Source organism: Rhinolophus sinicus, chromosome 3 (assembly GCF_057876585.1).
Source record: "Rhinolophus sinicus isolate RSI-liver-muscle chromosome 3, RSI-T2T, whole genome shotgun sequence".
In the NCBI taxonomy this organism is placed as follows: Eukaryota; Metazoa; Chordata; class Mammalia; order Chiroptera; family Rhinolophidae; genus Rhinolophus; species Rhinolophus sinicus.
Window position 1 is genome coordinate 16,522,656 of NC_142503.1, and position 10,602 is coordinate 16,533,257.

General features: G+C 32.4%; 1 pseudogene; it reads right to left on the reverse strand.

Moving 5' to 3' along the window:
- Positions 1–3,069: 3,069 nt before the first annotated feature.
- Positions 3,070–3,188, reverse strand: LOC141570828 (5S ribosomal RNA; annotated as a pseudogene).
- Between the last annotated feature and the right edge of the window lie 7,414 nt (positions 3,189–10,602).

Consider the following 10,602-nt stretch of genomic DNA (forward strand, 5'->3'; position numbering starts at 1 on the left):
TGAAAATAATTCTATTGTATTACTTAAATTATAATTTGTATTTCAATCACTTATATCAAGTATCTTGAGTCCTTTTTGAAGTTAGTATTAGTGAAGTTTTGAAGTACATACTCCTCGGTGAAACATTATATGAATTAAAGTACTCTATGGGGCTAAGGATATATTAAATTCCTGTTGGGGTAAAAGCCATAATATGCTTTGTGGGACTCTCTATGGGTGCTTAGTAGGCAATAAATTATTTGACCTCAATTACTAGAATGCGCATTAAAATATAATGTTTTAAGTGTGGGATTGTTTTAATAAACACAAGTAAATTTGAATATATTTTTCATAAAAATGGTTAAACTACAGCTCTTTTTGTTTTTTTGACTTTTGAGAGCATGAAAATGTTGCTCGATGACATTTGAAATATATAGTTTTGGTACATGAAGATTCACTTGTATTTAATAAATGCTTAGACTATGTATTAAAAGTAATTTTTAAAAAATAATCTGATCGCATTATATGACCAGAGAATAATCCAAATGCACTAATCCTTCTGGTATACTACAAATCCATTTACGTTTTATAGATAGTAAGAACTTAAATCTTAGAAACATCCTGTAAAACAGTATGTTAGCATTAAAGAAACTTTTAGTAAACTAAGACTTTTCGCCTTCAAATATACAAAAATAAATGTTATTGCTTATAGGATTACATATATTTTAAAAAATAACAATTAGATTTTTGTGTCAAATAATAGAAGTCATAATATTCTCCTCTTCCCCATACCTTAAAAAAAGACAAAAGGAAATATAATAAAAATTCAGTTGGACATTCACTAGTAAAAACCAAAAAAGAAAAGGGGGGCTTCATAATGCTATAATCCCTGAAATATAAATATAAATAAATTAATGAGAACATTCTAGAACTGTGTAGATAACACAGCCTTCTAAAAGTGTCCCACAGCTTAAAAAACACATTGTTGAGTCTCAATATTTATAAAATTCTTGTTGATATCCATGAAACTGGAGGTAAGTCATAAGAGTTGGGGACATTGCATTTTCCTCTTATACCAGGTAGAGAAGCTAAGCTGGGGTGAACAGTAGTGAGAATAATGGCTGTGGAGAAATGCATGAAAACAGAGGAAGTGGAAAGCAATGCCATTTTTTCTGATACAAGTAAATTTTCCTATCATACACATGAGTATGTGATGTATCTTAAGCCTGTGATCATGTCCACTTTGGATTGGTTTCCATTGTCCAAATACATGGAAGAAGCAAAGCAAATCTGAGATATAAAAGCAGAGAATGTCCTATGAAACACTGAGTGTTACTTCATGAGCTTTAACTTCTCTTAAACTACATAAAAATACTGTGCAGAAAGACTGTATCTTATGTGCACTACAAAAGGATTTTCACTGTGGTGGGAAAGAAGTAAAGCAATCTTCAACAGCCTAAAAACAAATGGAAAATCCCAGGCTGCCAGAATATGAGAAAGTTTAAAAGCAACAGACATAATGGAAATAAAATTTGGATGGGAAAACCAAAACCAAAATCAAAGCTAAATAACAACAACAAAGAGGAACATATCATAAAGGAAATAAAAAATCAATGTTTAAAAGTACGCTTTACTCAAGGCGCAGAAGGAAGTTTGCCCAAGTTCTTTGAGAAATAAACCAATATACTAAGCCTATTAATTCAGTAAAATAGAGCCCAAATAAATGAGAAAAGAATTACAAAACTGAAGGAAAGTTTGTAGAGGATTAAAACAACATTCAAAATAAACTCATATATAACATGGTATTATCAAAGGACAAACAGAAAAAGAATTACTGACAAGGGGAGAAGCTTAAGATAAGTATAAGGGAGCACAAACAAAAAAAAAGGAAAAGCATAGCAGGGAGACAGAAATATATTTACATTCAAAATAAGGATGATTAATTGGTAGTTACAAAATAGTAACAGGGGTGTTAAATACAGCATAGAGAATATAGTCAATAATATTGTAATAACTGTGTATAGTGCCAGGTCGGTATTACATTAACTGGGGAGATCACTTCATAAATCATATAAATCTCTATGATTCTGTTCACTGGAAACTAACATAAAGTAATACTGAATGTAATTAAAAAAATAAAAATAAAAAATAAGAATAGTTGACTTTCTTGAGGTGTAAATCTCAACAACTCAAAATAAAAAAGATCATTTAACACAACAATAAAAACAAAATTTCCTCTAACCCCCCCCACACACACACACACAAGATTAAAAAGGTTCAATTGGTATATAGAACACTTTGGGTTGCAGGTAACACCCAGATGTCTTTTAGTGAACAGTGTCAAGACACTAAATACAGCTTAGGTCTGTAGTGACAGCCTTCACAAGGCGCTGCTCTTCCTTACTAAGTTTAACAAGGTTATGTCCTTCATTGTGGAGGTAAATTACCCAAGATTCTAAGGTCTTCTCAGATCACTGGCAAAGCGATCCCAAAAGACTTTACATTCTTTGTCATGAAAAACACAGGTCTCAGTAGCTCACTGCAGGCGGTCCATCAGTGCCTCGAGCTGCTTAGAGAGCAACTGTCATTGGGTACAATCTGTGTGTGTGTGGTCTCTGACGACTTTTAGTCCCATCCCTGCAGGACAGTAGGCAGTAGTCAGGAAGTTGTTATAGCCCCTCTGCTGGATCTTCCGTTTGACACCCCCACCCTCCCCAGCAAGCTCCCTGATTGCATCTCCCTTTTGTGGCTGAGGCTGTAGTAAATTGGCTGGGCGTGAACCTGGGGCAGGGGGACTGCTATCGCATGTGACGCCCTCCACGGAAAGCCTTTGTAATTGCCTATTATTGGGCCTGAAAGATCACAAATAAGACTTGACCAGGAGCTATACTCGTTAACCATTATCCATCCTGGGCACAGCACACACATTTAATTTTTTTTTAATTGAGGTACTCAAGTAGAACACATAAAGTGTGCTAATTTTGCTGTACTGTTCAATTAATTTCTGCAAATAAATAATGTAATCACTGCTCACATCAAGATTTAGAACATTTACAGCACCTCTGACAGTTTCTTTTTATTTATTTATTTAGCCTACTGCATCCGGCATTCCCAGGTGGAATCCCATCCAAGTACTAACCAGGCCTGACCCTGCTTAGCTTCTGAGATCAGGTGAGCCTGGGTGCATTCAGGGTGGTATGGCCATAGACTGACTGTTTCTTTATGATCCTTCTCAGACAGTATCCCCCCTCACATCAAGGTATTCAGTATTCTCACCTTTATCACCTTAGGGTAGTGTGCTTGTATGTGTTCTCGTTTTTTTAGTCATATGAATGAATAATAAAGATGTTCCCTTTTGCAACTGACTTCTTTCATTCAGCATACTGTCTTTGATACCCTTTATTCTTTTTATTATTATGCAGCAAAATAGGGTATGGATACTTGTATACGTACTACATTTTGTTCGTCTGTTCTTCTATATTCACACACTTGATAGTTTTCAGTTTCTGGTTATGTGAATAAAACTGCTATAAGCATACTCGTGGCATACATGACCATCCTCATTTCTTAGCTTTCTTAAGCCAGTATTCTATGCCTTTAATATTTTGGAAACAATTTTGCTTTTTCATTGTTTACAATGTGGTCATTTATTTTTCTCCTGTAATTCCTTCTTGAGTTCTGCTCACCCACAACCCTCTCCTTCAGATACTTTTCCTTCAGCTTTCAGACACACATACAAACACACACACACACACACACACACACACACACACTGTTCTTTTTGTTAGTTTCAGGTGTACAAAACAACATAATGATTAGACATTTACACCCCTCATAAAGTGATAACCCCCCCCCAAGTCTACTACCCCTCTGACACCCTACAGAGCTATTACAATGCCATTGACTATAATATATTCCCTATTTTGTACTTTACATTCCTCACACACACATATATTTTTGTCAAGGTTCTTTATTTGCCATTTTTGGTTTCTATTTCTTTCTTCTTATGTTCTTATAGATTTTTTTATGTCTTGCACAAGGTACATTTTAACTATCAAAGGCTGTTTAATAATATGAGTACTTTTCTGACCAGCTATTTGTAGAAAAATATGTGTAGCTGTGTGCAGAAGAAGGTCTTCAAGGCAAAAAAGTTTGTGTGTTCGAATGATTTATTTTTGCCTTTGATTTTCCCCAAGCCAGCAGAGTTTGCCAACTTGAGAGATGTTCCCAATTTAGAGACTTCCTGAATAACAGACTTGCAAGAATTTGTGTATTTCCTCATTCATCTAAACTATCACTGATTCTTTTCTGGTGTACGTATAAAAAGGGAGTCCATGTAGCTGTAACTATAAGCCCTTGGAAATCTTTGCTCTTGTTTTCAAGGTTTTTTTGTTTGTTGTCTGTCTTACTATGTGCTCCATGCTTTGGAGAATTGTTCTCTTTGGCTTCGTCTGGGAATTGTCCTTGAAATCACCCTCTTTAAGCATCTTTCTAAGACCTTATTGGGCATCAACTGCATTTTGTAGCCCTTCTTCAAATGCACTGGTGTAGAATCTCCTGCTTATATGGAAGGTCAAGTTTTCATTTCCTTTTCATGTTGCCACTGCATTATTCATTTATTTTATTTTTTGAGTTATAAGATACAAGTCTTGTTTTCTGTCCCATTTATAAAATCAAGTTCTTTTATATATTCCTCACAGGACTCATATCTACAATGTTAGTGTTTATCCTACTGCACTGAATTGCCTAACACTTTGCTACCAGAGTTTGCACATGTTTCGGGTCGATTGTATGTGGCATTCGAGTTTTTTTGTGTGTGTTATATTCACATTTTCTACTACGTATCCTATGACTGTGGTGTAGTTAAAAACAAGGTCACATTTATTTTAATCGTATTGACCTTGAAGCATAATGTTTAAATTGTAAAATTTAGAGGCTTTTATATTTGGTGCATCTTAAACTTTATGCTGCCTGATAGTTGTACACAAGCTTTGCTGATTATTAAATCTTTGATAAGGAAAGCAATCTCAATTACTTTATTCTTATGAGAGTCTGCAATTTGCTTTAAAATTGATACACTTCAGAGAGTACTCTGAGGAAGCCATTGTGATAAAAATATGAATGACTATATAATACGCATTCTTACCACAGCCCCATTTGAGAATCTAATAAAAGCTATGGATGTTCTACCCAAGGGTGAAATTAAATGTATAAATCACATACACACAAAAATATTTTACATCTGAATTTATAGGATTTGCAAACCTTTGAATACTAACCATGGGCAAGGAATTTTTATATCCCAGATTATGGTGTCTTTAAAGTAAACTGCAAAATGTATAAACAGGTTTAAAATTAAATAACTTTTTTAATGACCTTGGGATCTAACAACTGACAGATTCACTCTGGTTCTACAACTGAGGTTAAGTGAGATCCACCATACCTATCTATTTACGTGTTTGACTTTTCACTTTGTAAATTGAATGGTTTTGCCTTATTTTTAATAAGGTGGAATGATTTTAAATATCAGACAATGTCTTTTTTGATTGTTACCGTAAAACAGGGTAGTTGCCAAGCAATCTATATTTTTGGTAAAATGTCTGTGTTAAAGTCATTAGTAAATACCACAGATGAAAACTGTTTCTAGGAAAAATAACTTTTAAGATACAAAGAAGTTCTGGAAAACAAAGAAGTTTAGAAATATAATTGTGTTCAAGCATTTAAAATTAAACGTATTCTAATTTTAATTCAACCTGTTCTTTTATGTATTGAATGTTCATGTTCATATCGCTATAACTTATGGAATGTGAATCGTTTCATTATTACAATAGGATCTGTATCATTCTCTCTAATCTTTATACTGCTCACAAGTAACAAAATATATTGTTTCTTAATGTATGATACAGAAGTGGGGATTGAGTGCCATTAATACATTTATCTGATAGTTGTACGCCAGAAATTAAATTTTGGATATTATCTACACGGTTATTTTTTTTTCTTAAACAGGAATACAGTGAGATGTTATTATATTTCCTTCCAAAGACTAGAAAAAATAAAAACAAACAAATTAATAAAACATTAAAAATCATATGTCTTGCATCTCGGGGTGGGGAAAGCTCTACAAAGTCATAATCCAGCACAAATCCACTTGATCTCTTACTCAGAATGAACATACATGTATGTGAATATGGATGTACATGTAATTGTGCACATAGAGGCGCGGCCTAGAGCCCATATCTATAAACTTGTATTAAAAAATGTTTTATTTTGACGTAATTTCACACTAATAAAAAAATTCAATATAATACAAAGTATCTTCATGTACTCGTCATACAGAAACCCAAAATAAAATAAGAATCTATGTGTCAACACTGATAGAAAGTAATTTAAATTAGTGTCATAAAAAGGAAAGCTTCTCCTTATAGTATCATGCCAACCTAAAAACCTAGATGCATTGCTGGAAATAGAACATCATAATTTGGTAACAATAATAGTTATACAGAGAACACAATTTGGTAACTATAGTTGTTATAAAAAGATATGGCAAAAATCATCAATGGGTGCAAAGACTAGCAGTCAAAAATATGATGAAAAATAAGATATTTACAAAGTCTCAAATTATTTCCTGCAGGTACTTATTGGTGAAAATGAGTAAAACAGCAGTTTTGTAATGGAAAACTTTAAGAAACACTACCTTAACAAAGCAATAGAAGTTAATATCATCAATAATGAGATGACAAATGTCTCTTAGGGTAATGCACTGAAAATGACACAGCAGCATTTATGGGATATTCTAGCCAAAAACGGATTACCAGAATATAATGATGAGGAAATATGAGATAAAGGCAGATTAAGGTATATTTTGCAAGATAACCAGCCTGTATTCTTCAAAAATAGCATTTAAAAAAATCCAATTTTTGGAACATTGCTTTATTCCATATTTACAGATTCTTCTGTTTTTTGCTTGTTTGTCTGTTTGTTTTTTCTCTCATTATAAAACCTGCTGCATATACACAATAATGTACTCCAAATGTCAGCATGTGAAACTCCATAATGGACCCTAATGTCAACTGAGTTCAAAATCTATTGATTGTGTGAGTACCCAGATTACAGATATAATTAATCTTTCCCTATCTATACAATAAAAAACTTACTTTTCAGTCCATCCATCATGCTTTGCTTAATAGTATTATGACAGTGATGATTAATTTACCATACTGAGCTCTGTAAGGAGATGGTCCACGTCTCACTCACCTTCATATCCCTAGCAATGTATATACTTGTTAAATAAATTGAACTTTAAATCTGTGTCGTATTTTTGGGTCTTTATACTTCCCTTTTTGTGGGTACCAAGAGAGGACATAGGTCCTCTTATTCACCTTTAGCTCAGATCACGTTTCCATAGCATCACTCAAATAGATTTACCTGCAGAGCTCACCATTTTGTCCCAGCAGCTGCAAACTTAGTTTTCTAAGGGAAATCCATTTGCATTTGTGTTTCTATAGGCCATGGAGGCATGTATGTAATGTAGATTGAAGAAAAATCAAAGTCACTCTTGTGATACTGTTACACACAGTGCTTTCAAGTTGTATTTAAAAAACCAAAACTTTAAAAAAAAAAATAGAGAACCTTATCTTTCAAAAAATTCCTACAGAACATTCCTTCAATTATGAGGCACATTTCTGGCTATAACAGGTTGCAAATTATTTAGCTTTTATTCTCCTAAAGTACTTAAGTGAAACTTTTTTTTTTTTTTTTTTTTTTTACTGTTGTGTGCTGTTTTCACTCGCTTAACCAGCGGTCAGATTAATTATGCAGCTAACCATTTTTTGTTTGTTTGTTTGTTTGCAGGTAGGCTATATTGATTCATATTCCTTAAGGTATTAAAGTCTACGAGAGATTTAGTTCTGAGAGGGTCTGCTATTGTGATATATTTCAATAAGAAAATGCATAATTAGAAAGAAAACATGTTAATATAGATTCTCATGTAATTGTCCATACAGGCAGCTGATAGTTAAGTCCAAAGTGAGCCCAACAGCTCACCTTTTTCTCAAAATCACGTTTCTAATATAAAAGAGACAATTTCTGAAGTACTGCTTCTATACTTGAAGATAGTAAGTCTAGGCTTGAATCATTTAAATTCCACTGAGTGGTCTATAACTAGTATTAAATCTTATTATATGCACCCACATGTTTTGTTGGTTGCAATGTTCTCTCCTTATTTTCCCTGCAGATTTAAATAACAAAATAAAATTTCTAAAAATTTGACACTATTCTGATTTTTTTCATCTAACTTAAATAATTAGAATAAAATATGTTGCATTTTATAGAGATCAGTAAGGCTATAGTGACACAAGCATTGCATAAAATTAGGAAAATAATATATTGATACTTAATTGATTTGAGTTAACTTTGTGTAGAGAACAGCTAACACAATATCCATAGAAATGTTTTTTAATACTACAAGTCCTATTGCATTAAAGCAGGTCAGCAAGCTACAACCCCTGGGCCAAAGCCAGCCAAAAATCCAAATCTAGCACATGACTTATTTTTGTAAATAAAGTTTTATTGGAAAACAGCCACACCCATTCTTTATGTAATGCATATGGCTGCTTCCATACTACAATGACAGAGTTGAAGAATTGCCATGTATTTTCAATAGCTCACAAAAACTAAAATATTTCTATCTGACCTTTGACAGAAAAAGTTTGCTGACTCCTGTAATACAAGGAAATTTCCAGGCAGATTAGTTTCTGATACCTAAAAATAGGTCATATATATCTATATCTATCTATATCTATCTATCTATCTATCTATCTATCTATCTATCTATCTATCTATCTATATATATTATAGGTAATATTTAAAATAAATGCCCATTTGCCTTGTACTTTCATTTAACAGTGAAAAAATCATTTTAGATTCAGTGAAATTTATAAATGATTATCAAAATTATAATTCTCTAATTGATAGTACAACCATTCTCCAATTGAAATAAGTAGATAAAATATTGCCAAGTGTGCACCATAGATTACATATTTTCTAAAGACTTAAGCTTTGTAAAGAACATTTTTGCATTACAAAGATCATGATTGTTTAAATCACTATAAAAGTTCTAGTGTAGTGCTATTTCTTTGTATGCTTTATATCGAGTTACCTATATATCATTTTAGTCACTGATGTGCACACTTATTTAGCAAAATCAATTTACCTTTGTCTTGAAAATGAAAAGTGATACTTGGTTTAGGATTCCATAAAGTGCTATTCCTGAAGAAATATTTGAAATCTAAGGCCGCTACTGAGAAAATTCCTTGGCCGTTTGAACTGGGGTTAGACCAATATTTTTTTCAGTTATGGTAATTAATTTTTAGATTGAGAGTTGACATGAATTTTCCTCTTTATATCTAACATCTGCATGTGAAAAAGAATTCTCCCACTTTACTTTAAAATATAGAGGTAACAATTTTTACACTTCCCGCATGTGCCATTTAAAGTCATCTTGAATACCTCCATGGAATTACATTTTAGGAATTGCTAATCAAACCCTATAGTTTTTTAACCGCTAGAAGCTAGAGAGTGCAAGTTATTTGCTCAATGTCGTCTAACTTCTCATTGCAAGGCCTCTTCTTGTATCTTAACCTACTTCTACTAGTAACACAATATTTGTAAAAAAGGTACCTGAATAGTAATTCCATTTCACTGTAAATATTGCTGGGATTTCACAAAAGAATCAAGATTGTATGCATTAACTTGTGGAAAAGGAATTAAGAATAGAAAAATTAAGATTTCTCTTCTATCAACCTGGCAAGTCAGGACTACACATAAAAATTCACTGACATCTGTGTTTCCAGATCAGCTCACTACTTTCCCATATTTAAAGTAGGATTGCAAGAGTATTTGAACAGCAAAAGTGAGTTCAGTGTGGGTTACCACAAACTTATTCAACTAATCCAGTTAAAAGAGCAATAATGAATAACTAATTGACTTTCATTAGACATTGAATATATATTAGCCTGCTTTTAAAAAAAAAAAATCAAACAAATTGCTTCTTGTTATTGTTCAACTTAAGTTACACAGTGTAGACTATTTTATCTATTACTGATCTCATACATAAGAATGTTAGAAGAAGAAAAATTTGACTCATAATTAAATCACATGAGTTTTTTTTCTTGGCCTACTTGGGTGTTAATAAAGGCCTTGCAGGTGAACACATTAATCCAACTTTTAAATAATGCCTCTTGGTATTTATGATTTTATTTTTGCTTTAAATTATTGTCCTGTTTCAGCCCAGAGATTTTTCTCCCTTAGAGGAATAATTAACCAATGAAAAATTATTATTTCTGAGAAAGTAAAAAGTAAGTATAATATTTGCATACAAATGAGAAAATATGAAGTCAATATATTTAATAGAAACAATGATTTTACGTTACTTATGTTCAGTGCAGCTTTATATATGAAACTTTAGAGAGACAAAACAAGAATTAATCATTGTTTAAAGCTATATAAAAATATTCAAATAATTTTAACAGTAGAAAATAGTTTTTTTAAATTATAATTATCATTGTTTTTGTTACGACTGCAAAGCATCCCTTTGAATTATTTCTTAGGGCTAATGTGAGTATA